We start from the raw sequence: 17,917 nt of genomic DNA, 5'->3' as shown, positions 1-17,917 counted from the left end.
AATGCTATTGGTTGTGCTATTTACAGAAAATTAGAGATTTATTTAAATTTTAAGTGGTTTCATGTGCCTCCCAAGAAGTTATCTGCTTTAGAAAAATCACATGTATTGAGCCTCTCATTTTGGCATAAAAAGAGAGACACACCACTTTTATTAATAGACAATTTCTCTCATTTCTGCTGAATAAATGTTGAATTGAAGGAACGCCAAAGAATTCACTTGCTTTCATGTCTTGGCCCTGTTCTAATAGGAGGGGCAAATGCGACAGGGGAGATCAGGAGGCTATTCTATTTGTCTGGGTAGGAGATGATGACAGTTTGCTCTGGGTGGAGTAGTGGAGATGGAGAGAATTGGATGTTTTTGAGAGTTATTTCAGTGAAGGAATCAAAAAGTTCTGGTGATAGATTGAATAGGTGCTGCCTTAATTATCTATACTGAGTAACAAGTTATCAGAAACTTAGCGACCTAAAATAACATCCATTTATTAGCTCACAGTTTCTATAGGTCAGAAGTCCAGGCATAGCTTGACTGGGTCCTCTGCTCAGGATCTCACCAGACTTCAATCCAAGTGCTGACTGGGGCTGTGAATCAGAGATTCAACTGGGAAAAGATACACTTCCAAGCTCCCCCAGGTTGTTGGAAGAATTCATCTCTTTGCAGCTGTAGCACTGAGCTCCCCATTTTCTTTCTGGCTGTCAGAGGACCCCCCACACTTCCTTGACAAATATGACAGCTTAATTCTTTAAAGCCAACAAGGATGTCTCTCTCACTTCAGCCTGCAGGATGGAGTCTCATAATAATGGGAATCCTATAACTATGGGATTGACATCCTGTCACCCTTGCAATATAAGACAACCTGAACAAGAGGCTGACGTTCATCACCTTGGCCATATTCTACTGATTAGGAACATGCCACAGGTTCTGCCTTAAGGAGAAGGGATTATACAAAGACATAACTCAGTGGAGGGGGTTTATCACTTTAGAGTGTGTCCCCCACAGGTAGGATAAGGGAAAGCAAAGTGTCAGCTCTAATCAGATTTCTGCCTTGAGCAGGTGGGTGGAAATTTTGCCATTTATTGAGATGAGAGCTTGGGGGAGCATGTTGGTTGAGGGCAGATCTTGGGCTCAGTTGTTGACCTGTCAAGTTAAAATGCTCAAGGGCATGAAGGATGCCTATTCTGTTCTTCACTCTTTATCCAGTACCTAGTGTAGTTCCTGCCATATAGTAGGTGCTCAATAGAATGAATGACTGGGTGAATGAATGAGTCTGTGAGACATCCAAGTGGAGACAGTGATAAGCCAATATCTCTTGGAGGTCACTGGTGTTTGTACAATGATTAACACACTGCCTTGGATGAGACTGCCTAGGAAAGAGGGTAGAGGGAGGAGGGCAAGGGTCTCAGGATTGAGTGCTGGGGCCCCCAGTACTGAGAGGTCAGGCTGGAGAGGAAACACTGCCAAAGGATATCAAGAAAGGATGGGCACAAGAGTGTGGTGTCAAAGGCTCCTGAGAAGCCAAGACAGTACTGAGAGGTGTCCATGGGGAGAACTGGTTTTGGCGGAGTGGTGGAGCTAAGGAGTGGACAGGAGGTAAGGAAAAGGAGGGCAAGCCAACAATTCTTTCCAGAAGTCTGGCTGTAGGAGAGATTGAATGATAACTGGAGAGAGATGTCATCCGCTATAGAGATCAGCCAGGTTCTGATGTTGAGAGAGGGCAGCTCAAGGCAGGTGCTGGGGCTAGACCAGCTCTCTTGGTCAGAGTGGTAGAGAACACCTTCTCTGCTGATCTCATGGTCTTGCTTTTATACTGCTTTCTCTATAACGTTTTTTTTTTTTTTTTCGGTGCGCGGACCTCTCACTGTTGTGGCCTCTCCCGTTGTGGAGCACAGGCTCCGGACGCCCAGGCTCAGCGGCCATGGCTCACGGGCCCAGCCACTCCGCGGCGTGTGGGATCCTCCCGGACCGGGGCACAAAACCCGTGTCCCCTGAATCGGCAAGCGGACTCTCAACCACCGCTCCACCAGGGAAGCCCCTATCACGTTTTTTATTGTAGTCAAGCTAACACATTTCTTTAAGAATGTTAAGGATGGAAAATACACTCAAGAGGTCTCTTTCCTTCCCCCTTTTTTCCTCCTCTTCCCTCCTTTCGTCCTGCTCCCAAATCATTCTGTCCAGAATGTATTTCCTTCCCTTCCTCCCTCCCTCCTTCCCTTCCCCCCTCCCTTACCCCCTTCCTTCCTTCCTTCCTTCCTTCCTTCCCTCCATTAGTATGGAAGAGGCTTGAGCAGTTTTCATTGAGGACTAGTAGGCTGCAAGAGAGAAGTTGGAGGTAAAGCAAAGATGGTAATTAATAGTGTGAGGCTTCTGAGAGAATGGTGGGTAGACAGACAGTAGGGCACAAACTGGCTTTGCGGTGGCTGAGGGACGCAACTCCTCTGTGGCACAAGCAAGGAAGAAGGCATGCGGTGGGCCCAGTGAGAGTATTGGTTTGGTGTCAGGAAGTAGAGGGAGGTTTCCAGGGCTTAGGTCCAAGTGCCTTTTGTGTCCACCCCCATCCGCGAGACACAACTTATCATATAATAAACTTAATATTTGTTGAATAAAAGAATACGTGCAGAAATCCTTTAAAGGACAGCATAAATAGCATTTGTCTTCCTTGAGTTTTCAAAATGAAATACTTATTGACTTTAGTTATCCTACAGATAATACATGCTCCTTATAAAAAATGTAAATAATATAGAAAATTTCCCTGGAAATTCTCCCCCACAGAGATAACAACTGTAAATGGTGAGCGTCTACCTTGCCAGTGGGTTATATATTAAACAAAAGAGGATCACCTTATATGTGGAATTGGGTGAGCTGTTTTCCTCACTTTAACATTGTATCCTTTGTGTCAATACATAAAGACTATCCTTATCTTTCATAACACCTGCTTGGTATCCACCTCTGAGTCTCATACATTTATTTAACAAAAACCCTTTGATAATCATGTAGGTTGTTGCTAATTTTTCAGTACAGCTTTGCACACCTGCACCATTATTTTATTAAAATAAATTTAGAGGAGGGCAGCACATATGCACATTTCAAATTTTGATACCCATCTCCAAATTGCCCTCCAAAGGACTGTGCCAATTTAAGCTTCCATCAACAGGATGTCAGGTTGCCTGTTTCCACACACTCTTGCCAACAACCGGCTATTAGAAATCTTTTCAATCCTGTCCATCTAAGTGAAAAATGAATCTCATTTTAATTTGCTTGGATGTAATTATTAGTGAGGTTTGACATCTTGAATATGAATTTTGGACATTAACAAGTCTTCTTTTACGGAGTGCTTCTTTGTGTCTTTTACTTCTTTTCTATTTGGCTTGTAATTTTCTTATTTATTTCTAAATAATCCATAGTTTAATTATACTACTCTTTCTCCAGCACGTTGCAAATATTTTTTTCCATTTTGTTATTTGTCTTTTAGCTATGCTGTTGATTTGCCTTGCTATACAGAGATTTTTCATTTTCACGTCAATTTTCTCAATTTAAAAAAAAATGGTTTTTGTCACTGGCATAGTACTAAGAAAGCTGATTGTCACATCAAAATTATTGAAAAATTCTTCTGTTTTCTCTATTAGTTTGTAGTTTATCATTTTTTAGTTAAAATTTTATCTGTTTCTGCTTATTTTTAATTACAAGAGCAATATATGATTACATCCTAGTCACTTCCTTAGAAGTGATCACTGCTATTTGATTAAGGTCTGTGCTTTCAAACTCTTATATGTTCATATGAAGATACACACACATATTCAATATAAACGGCATCATTCTATATGTGTTATTTATAACTTGTTTTTTCATTGAACAGTGTTTAAATATTTCCTTGTCAGTACCTATGGATTGATTTCTTTCTTTTCTAACTGCTGAATGATAGTTTATTGTATGAATGTACCATAAATTGTGGTCTTTAAAAAATATTTGTCTGCAATTCATCCGAATTTGTGTGTGTGTGTGTTGTGTAGAGTGAGAGATATATCTTAATTTTTCCCAATAATTTCCCAACTATCTTAATACCATGTGTTGAATAACCCATCTTTCCTCTACTGACTTGAAATGTTACTTTATAGTTGAGTGAACACTAGATTGACAATGTTGGGAGATGGGCATAGCAAAGTGCTCAGGAGAATATGAAGGCCTTCCTCTTCTGCTGTACCAGCTATACTAGCTGGCCTGGCATTCCTGTTTCTCCCCTGGCCATGTAGCTTGCTCTGAACAGACATAAAGGACTGACCAATATTCCCTAGTTGTTTTATACCGATGTACAGAGAAATCTTAGCTTTGAAATGGGGCCATTTCTCCTTCTTCTCCTTCACCACCATCATCATCATCATCCTGTATAAGGTTGTGGTAGACCTGCCAACTATTTCCATCTCCCCTGAGCTACTTGAAGTGTGTACAGCCTTATGCACCATGTGACTCAGGGGAAGACCCTCATCTATAGCATTCCCTCCTGGAAATCTGGAACAGGAACATCTAGTCATCTGGCTTTGCTTTTGCAAAGTGCTCCACTGGTAAAAACGAGATGATTTCGGGTGGTACATGGTGAATCTGTTTTAATTTAATTTAATTAAAATTTAAAAATTATTATTCTTTTTTACTTACATTGTAAAGGATACAAATGAACAGCCAGATGAACAGGCAAGGTCTAGAAGTGTCCTGAGAGCAGGATCTTCCCTGTGGAGATGGGGTGTACCACCCTCGTGGCAGGTAAATGTACTCAGCCATCCAGAAACTGTTTTAATTTTAATCGTTACATTTATTTATTTATTTTATTCTAATGGGTATTAAAAAATGACACACATGAGAGCACAAGGCTTAAAATAGGTATTTAATTGAACACAAGTGAATAAATGTAAAGAACACTGTATTTGAGTGAACATGGCAAAATGGTACAGAAGGTTTGAGGATGATTGAAGTTTGGAAAATCCCAAATTAGTTGGCAGTATTATCAGTCAAGAGTGCCCTCAGGGGAATTCCCTGGTGGTCCAATGGTTAGGACTCTGGGCTTTCACTGCCGAGGGTAAGGTTCGATCCTTGGGTGGGGAACTAAGATCCCACAAGCTGTGCGGTGGCCAAAAAAAAAAAAAAAAAAAAAAGAAGAAGGAGTGCCCTCAGATGCAAGTAACAAAAACCTAACTCATAATGGCTTAAAAGCATGGGGGTGAGGTTTTAAAAAAAAGTTAGTTTTTGTCTTTGGGTTTTGTTATTTTACACATAATTTCCACTTGTTGGACAATGTTGGTTCAGGGGCTCAATGATGTCTGAGGGTGAAAGACCTCTCTGTGATTCTTTTGGCCTTTTCCTCATGGTCCCATGATGGCTGCTGCTGCTCTGGCTATCACAGCCAAAAGGAAGAAAAAGGAAGAGGTGGCAACAAGCAGTGCCTTGCCTTTTGTCAGGAAAAGCAAGAGCTTTCCCAGAGTTCCCAGCAGTCTTCTCCTTAAGCCTCATTTGCCAGAACCTTATAAATGGCCACTGCTAGGTGTAAAGGAGGCTGGGAAAGTGGACCGTAGATTGTTGTAACTGGCTTAGATCATCCTCATCAAACCGAGGTCCTCTTAGTGAGGAAGGAACGGGAACGGGTGGTGGGTAGACAACTGCAGTGTCTGCCATGTGGGGATGTGTGGACCTGCAGAGAGAAGCAGAGATGGGACACCATCTGCCCCAAAGAGATGCTACTGTGGAACTAATGTCAGGCTCTCAGCTCCAATCCCTAAATGGCCAACTGTACTTCATTTCCTGTTCTTGCGAGTTGGCAAGATTGCCTGTTGTATCATTTCCATAAACCATCTTTGACTTGAGCTAGTGAGAGTGGGTTTTTATTCATTATAGCCCCAAGCAGTTTTTTTGTTTTTACTGAAGTATAGTTAATTTACAATGTTGTGTTAGTTTCAAGTGTACAGCAAACTGACTCAGTTTTATATAGATATATATTTTTTTTCTTTTCTATTATAGGTTATTACAAGATATTGAATATAGTTCCCCGTGCTCCAAGCAGAGTTTTTGACATGCATTAAAGTGTGTTTTCTCATTTGTTCTTTACAGCAGTTACTAGAATCCTTATTTTACACAAGAGGAAAAAGAAGTTCTGAGGTTAACTTGCTCAACTTCATGTGACTTTAACTTAGGTTTTCTGACAACTAATATATTCTTTATGCCATCTCCATATTTTTTAAAGGACCATCTTTAAAGGGGAAGTGTTTATTCCTTAAATAGCATCAAGAGGACAAAGGAATAAATACACGAGAGAGGGAGTTTCCTTGGGGGCTGGTCAATGTCACCCATCAGCTCTATCCCTGGCTTAAATCAAAAGGCAGAAGGCAGCCTGACTCTGTCACGCATCTGGGTTTCAGAGACCTAGGGAATGTTTAGTTTTCTGCTTGTCTATTTCCAAACTTCATGCATGTAATTTATTGTCCTAATTACAATTTAACGTGGTTAGAGGATGTGAGACATCCAAGTTACAGATCTGTGTGAGAAGCACAAGAGACATCAAATGCATTTGGGAGCTGTGGTTTTCCTCCCTTCTCACACCAGAGTCGCTCCGTGGGTGACCTCAACCAGCCATGATTTTAACCACCACCAAGACAGTGCTGACTCTCAAGATCTTGATTCATCCTGGTCCAGCGGAAATCATTACCTCCTCTCCCTGAACTTGCTGTTTTTCTTGCATTCCCTATCTTGGCAAATGGTGGAGCCATCTACAGAGTCATGCCAGGACGTCATCTCCCCCACATGTAAACCCTTGCCACGTTATGTAGATTCTTTCCTCTAAATCACGCTGCAGTACGCCCCTTCTTTCCTTCCCCGAATGCTTCAGTTCAGCCCTTCATTCCCTTTCAGAGGATGGTGGCTGCCATCTCCTGGATTTGGTGTTTTCCAAGTTCATTGGAAAACCTGGGGTGCTTGCTAATCATCTAGATTCCCAGGCCCTTCTCCTAGACTCTGAGTCAATAGGCCTGGGGTAGGGCCCTGGAATCTGTATGCTTAACAAGCGTCCCAGGCAATTTTTCCAAGCAATGGGCAGCACTGGTACCTCACTGGTCTCCCTGTCTCAGGTCTCTCCCTTGTCAATCTAGCCCTGCTCTGCTGAAGAAGTATCTTCCTAAACTGTACCAGAGGCTTTTTTTTGTGCTGCACAAAACTCAGACTCTGAAACTTTATAAACAGGGTGTGACTTAGTCACTACCTCCCTCTCCAGTCTCATTTCCTGCCTTCCCTGGACTTTAATAATACAAACTGTTCATCAGATTTGAGGATCCCATTGCTTTTTCACTGCTCAGTGCCTTTGCCTATGTTGTACTTTCTGCCTGGACAGTTCACCTTCCCCAGGTCTACCTGGAAAACTCTTATCCATCCTGCAAGATCCAACTCAAGTGTTCCCTCTTTCCTGAAGCTTTCCTTGCCCCCTTTGGAGCTTGAGCATATGTTTATTATTGCAGCTGCCTCACTGAAGTCTCTGTGGCAGAGTCTCTGCTTAGCCCACAGGTACAGGTAGTATTTGTAGTTGTTGCCGGTGCTCGTTAAACAACTACTGAATAGATAGCTTTTTCTCTGTGAGAAGAAATTTAGTGAAAACAAATAAGGCAATTTCCAGAAAAATAGTATTGCCACTCTTTCCCCTGTGAGTCGAAACTCTATAGAGTTTCTTACTGTGAAAAGCAGTCCTTATTCTATCTGTTTACATTTGCAAATTCAATACGTTAAACTGTGTAGTAACAGTCAACATTTACCTGGTGCCCATTGTGTGCTAGAAACTTTGCATTCACCACTTCACTTATCCTACAGATGAAAAAACTGAGGCTCAGAGATTAATTAATTTGCCCAGGATCACAAAACTGGTAAGTGCTGGGATTGGTACAATGCTATTCTGCCTCTTCCAGAGATTTATGTAATAACCACTAGGATATGCCATATGTGTTTAGGATAAAACAACCCTGTATTGAGGGGTGCAAGTAATGTAGGTGAGTGAAGCAGTGTGGGCATGAGGCAATAAGGAGGGGTGTGGAGTGTGGCAAACCGGAGGGTGTACACTCTGCTTCAAGGAATTAGCCAAGACTTAGTGCCAGCTGATCTGCCTCCCCAGCATTTTTGTGAAAAATTTCTAACATGTAGTAAAGCTGAAAGAATTTTACACTGTATGCCTATCTACCTAGTACCTAGATTCTACTAGGAACATTTTACTTGCTTTATCTCATATCTATCCATTTATTCATTAATCAATTTTATTTCTTTCTACTGTAAATATTTCAAAGTAAATTGCACGCACATCTCCCTAAATACACCAGTATGTACATTAACTAGAGATCAATATTTGTTTTTAGTTTTTAGATATAAAATTTATGTACAGTGAAATGCCCAGACCTTCAGTGTATATTCACTAAGTTTTGACAAATAATGTGCTCCTGTCATCTAAATTTCCATTGAGAAATATCCCCCAATCTAGAAAACATCACCATCATTCGCAAAATAGCCTCACGTTCCTCCTAAGTTTGTCTCTGCTTCCATCCCCCTAAGGCAACAACGGTTTTGATTATTTTTCTTTCATAGATTAGTTTTGCCTGTTCTAGAACTTTATAAAAGCAGAATCATACAGTATATATTCTTTTGTGTAAGACTTCTTTCACTCAGCATAAAGTTTTAAAGATACATCCATGTTGTTGAGTGTTTCAGCAGCTCTCCTTTCTGTTGCTGAAAAGTATTCCATTGTATTTGACTTATGAACATACCACAGTTTGTTTATCCATCTTCCTATGCATGGACATAGGAAGTATAGCATATAGCCTAGTTTTTGGCTATTATGAATAAAGCTATTAATATTTTGGCACAAATATGTTCGTGGACATGTATTTTCACATCTCTGGGTATATTCTTAGGAGTGGAATTTCTGGGTCATAGAAGAGGAGTATGTTTAGTTTTATAAAAAAACTGCCAGACCTTTTACCAAAGTGGTTGCACCATTTTACATTCCCATCAACAATGTATGAGAATTCCAGTTGCTCCACATCCTCACCAGCACTTGATATTATCATTTAAACATTTTTTTGAGTCATTCTGGTGATTGCATAGTGGTATTTCCATTGTGGTTATAATCTGCATTTCCCTGATGACCAATGATGTTGAACACTTTTCATGTATATAGTAGTCATTTGTATATTGTCTTTTGTGAAGTGTCTGTTCCAATCTTTTGCCCATTTTGGGGGGAGTTGTTTGTGTTTTATTATTTTTGGAATTCTTTGTATATCCTTGATGCCAGTCACATACATGTTTTACAATTATTTTCTCCCAGCTTGTGGCTTGTTTAATACTTTTTACAATGGTGTCTTTTTTGATGAACATAAACTTAAAATTTTGACAAAGTCTAATTCACCAAAAAATTTTTAAAGGTTATTGCTTTCTTTGATTGGTAAAAAATAGTTTGCTTACGCTCAAGTCATGATATTCATCTACATTTTTCTCTAAAACCTTGGAGTTTTAGCTTTTACATCTAGACCTAGGATTTATCTCAACATAATATTTGTGTATAATGTAGGCATCAAAGTTCATATTTTTCCATATCTAGTTATTCCACCACCATTTTATGGATGAAATTTTCCTTTCCCCATTTGATTGCTTTGACACTTTTGTTGAAAATCAAGTGATGGTGTGAATGTGGTTCTACTTCTAGGATCTCCTTTATGTACCAACTTTAGATGGTTTTTTTTTTTTTTTTTTTTGGCGGTAGGCGGGCCTCTCACTGTTGTGGCCTCTCCTGTTGCAGAGCACAGGCTCCGGACGTGCAGGCTCAGCGGCCATGGCTCATGGGCCCAGCCGCTCCGTGGCATGTGGGATCTTCCCAGACCAGGGCATGAACCCGTGTCCCCTGCATTGGCAGGTGGACTCTCAACCACTGCGCCACCAGGGAAGCCCTTTAGATGATTTTTGCCATGAGCTCAGTATTGTCCCATCTTCCAAATTTTAGAAGAGAGGATAGAAATCCAGATTTCTTTTAATGTGAAAAAGTTTAAATTTTAATAGGTTGAAAATCAATTCTAATTTCAATGAACAAACAAAGAAACCAAACCTGTGTAGCCAAGGAAACTCATCTGCAGGCAGATCGGGTCTGTGGCATGGGGACTAGGAGAGGTAATTTCAGCAGGAAGCTGGTTATACTATCTATGTTCAAGTATAAATCAAGGGCCTTATTTTGTTTTTTTGTTGAGGTTGAAGAATATATTTTGAATAAATCAAGGAAATATAAGTTTGTGTGACTATTATTTCACTAAGATAATTAGTTATCTATTATTATAATACTTAAAGTTTAAATATAGAAATATGTTATTATGGAATTTGTATATCAACACACATTTAATTTTCTGAAAAATTTCCTTCAAATATATTAAAAAATTTTTTTTAAATTGAAGTATAGTTGATTTAAGGGCCTTATTTTAAGGGAAAGAAAGTGGGAATGTTGCCAGGGAAAGTAGGTGGGTTTCAATAGTTCAGGAGAGTCCATGAGAATTCACTGCCAGGGCGAGTTTAAAACCCAGAGCCTGAAACAACAAGGTCCTACTGTATAGCACAGAGAACCATATTCAGTATCCTATGATAAACCATAATGGAAAAGAATATTAAAGAAAAGAATGTATATATATGTATAACTGAGTCAGTTGTACAGCAGAAATTAACAGAACATTGTAAATCAACTATACTTCAATAAAAAAAAAGTCAAAAAAAAAAAAAAAGCCCCAGGGCCTGAGGTTTCTTTGGTGCCTAGGAGAGTGGGGAAGGACAGCAGCGGAGCTATTTGGAATTGCATCTAGCAGCAATACAGAGAGAGGGCCTAGTGGGAGACAAGAGAGTCCAGGACGCCCTTGATTGCAACGGAGGGGAGAGTGTAAGTAGCTAGACAGACCAGTGACAGGAGAGGGACAAGGACCAAGAGAGTCCAGCGTGAGCTGACTTGGAGTTAAGGGTCTGGAGTGATGGGAACTAAGAGAAGTGACAGGCCTCTAGGCCCAGGCCCAGGAAGATGCTTCCTGGAGTTGGCTGAGGCCTCTTTGGCTCGCTGGGTGGAAGGTGAGATAGCAGCCAGAAGACATACAAGTGCGGATACCAGAGCTTCAAGGAGAGCTCCCAGCAGCACGACATATTTCCCACTCCCATGGTTAAGTTACTGGCTTTTAACATGTTAAGATTATACTTCACACTTAAAACTTAGAACGGGAACTATGTCACGTGTTTCAAAAATAAAAAAAATTAAAAGCTATTGATGAAAAGTCTTCTTCCACCTGCCTCCCATCTGCCCAGTTCCCATCTCCAACCCCTCCACCCCCAGGTAAATATTTGTGCTGTTTATTTGTATTGCAACCAAGGATGCTACTTTGCCTGCCCCGTCTGTCAGACAAAATGTTGATTATGCTGATTGAGCCACACAGAGTAGAGCTTAGTGCAGCTGGCAGCATGTAAGAGAACATGAGCAAGTCTGCATTAAAGACAGAAGTTTGTTAGAACTTGCTAGAACCTTGTCTTATGAATATGTAAGAGAGTGCTATCAGGGAAGGAGATCATTCTCCTCAAACTGGGACATGGTGGTTGTTATGGAGTGAATGTTTGTGTCCCATCAAAATTCTTTTTTTTTGGAAGAAAATCCAAGGTCGCTGTAACGGAGATCAGTCACTTCCCGTGGTTACATTTTTTTTTTTTTTTTTTTTTTGCCGTACGCGGGCCTCTCACCATCGTGGCCCCTCCCGCTGCGGAGCACAGGCTCTGGACGCGCAGGCCCAGCAGCCATGGCTCACGGGCCCAGCTGCTCTGCGGCATGTGGGATCCTCCCGGACCCGGGCACGAACCCGTGTCCCCTGCATCGGCAGGCGGACTCTCAACCACTGCACCACCAGGGAAACCCCCGTGGTTACATTTTAGTAGAATTAGAAAAAAGTAACAAAAGTTGGAGTAAACCAGGAGGTCTTTCCCCAGACGCTGAATCTGCCAGGGCCATCAGAATTCAGGTGTTGAAGTCCTAACCTCCAATGTGATGGTATTTTGTGGTGCTGGTGGGGTCTTTGGGAAGCAACTAGGTTTAGATGAAATCATGAGGGTGAGGGCTCCCTGGCCCCCCCACAAGTGATGGGATTAGTCTCCTTATAAAGAGGAGGAAGAGGCCAGAGCTCTTTCTGTCTCTGCACAGAAGGCAGCGGTCTGCAGGCCAGGAAGAGAGCTCTCACCAAGAACCCTACCAGGACTTTCAGTCTCCAAAACTGTAAGAAATAAATATCTGTTGTTTAAGCCACTTAGTCCACAGTATTTTGTGATGGCAGCCCCAGCTGACTAAGACAATTTTGGAATTTTGGAGAACCAAAAAGTGAGTTATAAGAAATCTGTGAAAAGATTTTCAGTTGTCTGAAATAATACCTTTTAATTGCTTTGCCAAGTGTGTCCAAACGTGCTGTGTTTAAAAGTGTGGGTTCACACAAAGAGACTGAGAACCGCTGGTCTGGAGGAAGGGTCTGCGGAGGAAGGGGGATGGCCACAGGGACAGCTATTCATGAAGCCTGTGACAAGTTTGTGAGATACGACCAAACGGGTGGTAAACTTCAACTGCTCATCTCAAGCCGCACTCACGCTCTGGCAATTGCTAAACTCTCATCTGGGAGGTCGTTAAGGGGAGAATGAATGTAGAATGAATGTATGCGAAAAGGTTTGCAGACCTTTAAAGGTGGTGTTAGGTTCTAGACATTGGCTGCCTAATCCAACTTCTAGCGGGTAGAGGGTATTTCCACGTGGGTTATTTCACTGCCCTCCCCGCCCCGCCCCGCCCCGCCCCGCCCCTCGTCTGCCTGTCGGCCCCCTCCCCGTGTTTGGTTTGAATTGAAGGTAATGCTGCCCTCTTCTGGATTTATTTTGAAACTACATTCCCTGGCCACCAGGAGTAGATTGTTTTTTTTTTCCCCACTCTTGCTAGATCTCAGGTGCTGTCAGCATCGCTAGGGGTCTCATGCTGTCCAAAGCCATGATGGGGTCCACTTTCCCTCCAGGGTAATTTCCCAGAGGCCAGATGCGAGATAAACAGAAGGCAAGCCACTCGTGGGTCTCCCAGTGTCGAGAAATATAATCCGTCTTTCTTTCCTTTTCTTTCGTCAACAACTTTTTATGGCACCCTAATTGCCAAGCTGTCTCATAGGCACTTGGGATACAGTGATAAAAATAGATAAGGATCACTGCCCCTGTGAAGTTTATGTTCTAGAGAGGAGACAGACAATAAACAATAGAGTCTATAGTAAACAAATAGATTATATAGTTTGTTAGAAAGTGGTAAGTGCTGTGGGGGAGAAACATGCAAAATAAAGCGGGGTTAGGGACACCCAGCAATGGTGATGCAACTGTAAATAGGTGGACAGGCTGGGCCCCATTGAGAAGGTAGCATCTGAGCAAACACTTGGAGGAGGCGAGGGAATTACCCACAGGAGCACCTACAGAAGAGCAGTACCAGAAGTGTGAACTGTGGAGGCAATGCCCTAAGGCAGGAGCAAAGCCAGCAGGACAATGTGGCCGGAGCAGAGCTCTAAGGGACAAAAGAGGATACGAGGGCTTCCCTGGTGGCACAGTGGTTGAGAGTTCGCCTGCCGATGCAGGGGACACGGTTTCGTGCCCTGGTCTGGGAAGATCCCACATGCCGCGGAGCGGCTGGGCCCGTGAGCCATGGCCGTTGAGCCTGCGCGTCCGGAGCCTGTGCTCCGCAACGGGAGAGGCCACAACAGTGAGAGGCCCACATACCGCAAAAAAAAAAAAAAAAAAAAAAAAAGAGGATACGATTAGAGAGTATTATGGACTGAATTGTGTCCCTTCCCCCCAAATTCATATGTTGAAGCCCTAACCTCCACTACATCAAAATGGGACCTTATTAAGAATCCGCCTGCCAATGCAAGGGACACAGGTTCGAGCCCTGGTCCGGGAAGATCCCACATGCTGTGGAGCAACTAAGCCCGTGCGCCACAACTACTGAAGCCTGTGCGCCACACTACTGAAGCCCGTGCTCCTAGAGCCCATGCTCAGCAACAAGAGAAGCCACTGCAGTGAGAAGCCCACACACCACAACGAAGGGTAGCCTGGCTCACCGCAACTAGAGAGAGCCCGCGTGCAGCAACGAAGACCCAACATAGCCAAAAATAAAAAAATAAAATAAATAAATTTTAAATTAAAAAAAAGGGGGTTTCCCTGGTGGCTCAGTGGTTGGGAGTCCTCCTGCCGATGCAGGGGAAACGGGTACGTGCCCCGGTCCGGGAAGATCCCACATGCCGTGGGCGGAACGGCTGGGCCCGTGAGCCATGGCTGCTGAGCCTGCACGTCCGGAGCCTGTGCTCCACAGCGGGAGAGGCCACAGCAGTGAGAGGCCCGCATACCGAAAAAAAAAAAAAAAAGGGACCTTATTTGGAAATAGGGTCCTTGCAGATTAATTAATTAAGATGAGGTCATCAGAGGGGGCCCTAATCCAACATAATTGTTGTCCTATAAAAAGGGGAAATTTGGACACAAACACATGCACACAAGGAGAACACCATGTGAAGATGAAGGCAGAGACTGTAGCAATGTTTCCACAATCAAGGAATTCCAGAGATTGTTAGCAAACCACCAGAAGCTAGGGGAGAGGCCTGGAACAGATTCTCCCTTGCAGCCCTTGGAAGGACCCAACCCTACTGACACCCTGATCTTGGGCTTCCAGCTTCCAGAACTGTGAGAAAATACTTTTCTGTTGTTTAAGCCACCCGGTTTGTGGCCCAGAGTGCAGGGGGTGGAGGAGTGACGGAGAAAGCCTTAAAGGCTATGTAAGGACTTTCACTTTTATCAAATTCACCTTTTTTCATGATTAAGTGGGCTATATCACCCCCAATGCAAGCATTACTCAATGTTAGAAAACCATTAATATAATTCACATGCTAATATATCTAAGAAGAAAAAAAAACATATGACTATCTTGATAGGCCTTTGACAAAATTCAGTACCTATTCCTGATTTAAAAAATAAAGCTCTGGGACTTCCCTGGTGGTGCAGTGGTTAAGAATCTGCCTGCCAATGCAGGGACATGGGTTCAAGCCCTGGTCCGGGGAGATCCCACACGCCACGGAGCAACTAAGCCCGTGCACCACAACTACTGAGCCCACGTGCCACAACTACTGAAGCCTGCATGCCATAACTCCTGAAGCCCACACACCTAGAGCCTGTGGTCCACAACAAGAGAAGCCACCACAATAAGCCCGCACACCGCAACAAAGAGTAGCCCCCGCTCGCCGCAACTAGAGAAAAGCCCGTGGCAGCAATGAAGACCCAAATGCAGCCAAAAAAAAAAATAATAATTAAAAAAAAAAGTCAATAAAACAAAATAGGTAACAACGTTAATAGCAAGTATTAACTAAGCTCCAGATTTTATCTGGATTTTTCTAGATATTCCATTATCTCCTCTTTCTGTATCAAGATCCAATCCAGGTCAGCAGAAACTCTGCAAGCCAGAAGGGACTGGCAGGACATATTTAAAGTGATGAAGGAGAAAAACCTGCAACCAAGATTACTCTTTCCAGCAAGGATGTCATTCAGATTTGATGGAGAAATTAAAACGTTTACAGACAAGCAAAAGCTGAGAGAGTTCAGTACCACCAAACCAGCTTTACAACAAATGCTAAAGGAACTTCTCTAGGCAAGAAACACAACGGAAGGAAAAGACCTACAATAACGAACCCAAAACAATTAAGAAAATGGGAATAGGAACATGCATATCGATAATTACCTTAAATGTAAATGGACTAAGTGCTCGCAACAAAAGACACAGATTAGCTGAATGGATACAAAAACAAGACCCATATATATGCTGCCTACAAGAGACCCACTTCAGACCTAGAGACACATACAAACTGAAAGTAAGGGGATGGAAAAAGATAGTCCATGCAAATGGAAATCAAAAGAAAGCTGGAGTAGCAATTCTCATATCAGACAAAATAGACTTTAAAATAAAGACTATTACAAGAGACAAAGAAGGACACTACATAATGATCAAGGGATCGATCCAAGAAGAAGATATAACAATTGTAAATATTTATGCACCCAACATAGGAGCACCTCAATACATAAGGCAAATACTAACAGCCATAAAAGGGGAAATCGACAGTAACACATTCATAGTAGGGGACTTCAACACCCCACTTTCACCAATGGACAGATCATCCAAAATGAAAATAAATAAGGAAACACAAGCTTTAAATGATACATTAAACAAGATGGACTTAATTGATATTTATAGGACATTCCATCCAAAAACAACAGAATACACATTTTTCTCAAGTGCTCATGGAACATTCTCCAGGATAGATCATATCTTGGGTCACAAATCAAGCCTTGGTAAATTTAAGAAAATTGAAATTGTATCAAGTATCTTTTCTGACCACAACACTATGAGACTAGATATCAATTACAGGAAAAGATCTGTAAAAAAAATACAAACACATGGAGGCTAAACAATACACTACTTAATAACAAAGTGATCACTGAAGAAATCAAAGAGGAAATCAAAAACTACCTAGAAACAATTGACAAGGGAGACATGATGACCCAAAACCTATGGGATGCAGCAAAAGCAGTTCTAAGAGGGAAGTTTATAGCAATACAACCCACCTTAAGAAACAGGAAACATCTCGAATAAACAACCTGACCTTGCACCTAAAGCAATTAGAGAAAGAACAAAAAACCCCCAAAGTTAGCAGAAGGAAAGAAATCATAAAAATCAGATCAGAAATAAATGAAAAAGAAATGAAGGAAACAATAGCAAAGATCAATAAAACTAAAAGCGGGGCCCCGGAGGAAGATGGCGGAAGAGTAAGACGCGGAGATCACCTTCCTCCCCACAGATACATCAGAAATTCATCTACACGTGGAACAACTCCTACAGAACACCTACTGAACGCTGACAGGAGACCTCAGACCCCCCAAAAGGCAAGAAGCTCCCCACATACCTGGGTAGGGCAAAAGAAAAAAAGAATAAACAGAGACAATAGGATAGGGACGGGACCTGCACCAGTGGGAGGGAGCCGTGAAGGGGGGAAGGTTTCTACACACTACAAGCCCCTTCGCGGGCGGAGACTGCAGGTGGCGGAGGGGGAAAGCTTCGGAGTAGCGGAGGAGAGCACAGCAACAGGGGTGCGGAGGGCAAAGCGGAGAGATTCTGGCACAGAGGACCGGTGCCCTCAGGCACACACCAACCCGAGAGGCTTGTCTGCTCGGCCGCCGTGGCGGGCGGGGCTGGGAGCTGAGGCTCGGGTATCGGCTTTCAGTCGGAGCGCAGGGAGAGGACTGGGGCTGGCGGCAGGAAGAGAGCCTGAAGGGGTTAGTGCACCACGGCTAGCCCGGAGGGAGTCCGGGGAAAGGGTCTGGAGCTGCTGAAGAGGCAAGAGACTTTTTTCCCTTTTGTTTCCTGGTGCGCGAGGAGAGGGCATTAAGAGGGCTGCTTGGGGAAGCGCCGGTGACAGGCACGAGCCGCGGGTAAGGCACGGACCTCGGAGACGGGCGTGGGCCGCCGCCGCCGCCGCCCGCCCGCCGCGGCCCGCCGCTGCCGCCCGCCGCCGCCGCCGCTGCCGCCGCCGCCGCGGGGCCTGTGTGCGAGCGCGGGTCACTGTCCGCCCCGCCTTCCGGGGGGCCTGTGCACCCCGCCACTGCTGGGGTCCCCGAGACCCGGGGACGGCTTTCCCGGGAAAGCGCACGGAGCGCCACGGGCTGCTGCAACGTCACGCCGGCCTCTGCCGCCGCAGGCCCGCCCCACACTGCGCGCCCCTCCCTCCCCTCTGCCTGAGTGAGCCAGAGCCCCCGAATCAGCGGCTCCTTTAAACCCGTCCTGTCTGAGCGAAGAACGGAC

General features: G+C 43.5%; 1 protein-coding gene across 1 annotated transcript in view; it reads right to left on the bottom strand.

Annotated features, from left to right (window-relative positions):
- ARPC2 (actin related protein 2/3 complex subunit 2) overlaps positions 1-17,617 on the bottom strand; it is a 55,755-nt gene extending 38,138 nt beyond the window's left edge. The window contains exon 1 of the mRNA XM_081242919.1: positions 17,613-17,617. The gene's annotated coding sequence lies outside the window, so the exon portion shown is untranslated. The remainder of the gene's footprint in view (positions 1-17,612) is intronic.
- Between the last annotated feature and the right edge of the window lie 300 nt (positions 17,618-17,917).

Source organism: Mesoplodon bidens (genome assembly GCF_964165515.1).
Source record: "Mesoplodon bidens genome assembly, chromosome: 8".
Classification (NCBI taxonomy): domain Eukaryota; kingdom Metazoa; phylum Chordata; class Mammalia; order Artiodactyla; family Ziphiidae; genus Mesoplodon; species Mesoplodon bidens.
This window is presented reverse-complemented; position numbering and strand designations above follow the sequence as displayed.